Source organism: Apis dorsata, unplaced genomic scaffold, assembly GCF_000469605.1.
Source record: "Apis dorsata unplaced genomic scaffold, Apis dorsata 1.3 scaffold_73, whole genome shotgun sequence".
NCBI lineage: Eukaryota > Metazoa > Arthropoda > Insecta > Hymenoptera > Apidae > Apis > Apis dorsata.
In genome coordinates, this window is record NW_006263371.1 from 1,996,820 (window position 1) to 1,997,220 (window position 401).

Genomic DNA, 401 nt, shown 5'->3' on the forward strand with positions numbered 1-401 from the left:
GGAAAAGTCACTAATAGCCGGCTCCCGCGGTCTATTAATTAAATTTTTGATTAGTCGACGATATTTCAACCTCCTCTTTCATCCTATCACTCTCTTAGTCTCACCTTTTCTTCCATTCTTTTCATTCTCTCTCTATCTCTCTCTCTCTCTCTTTATTTCTATTTCTTTCGTTCCCTTTGTGCGTTTGATCGTTTTTTGCCTTTGATTTTACGTGTTTTCGAGTCGAGGAGATTTTTCGCGGAATTGCAGTTGCCAGGCGAGACTAGATCTTTGTTAACGAGTAATTATCTTTGCTGGAGAAGTGAACATGGCATTGATATCACGATATAGGTAAAAATGAATCGATTTATTCTCTTCTCGTGAGATTTCAGCAAAAAAAAAAAAAAAAAAGGGAAAAATTT

General features: G+C 36.4%; 1 protein-coding gene across 13 annotated transcripts in view; it reads right to left on the bottom strand.

The window, feature by feature from the left end:
• LOC102675631 (cAMP-specific 3',5'-cyclic phosphodiesterase) overlaps window positions 1-401 on the bottom strand; it is a 256,477-nt gene that overhangs the window by 120,118 nt on the left and 135,958 nt on the right. The window lies entirely within an intron of this gene.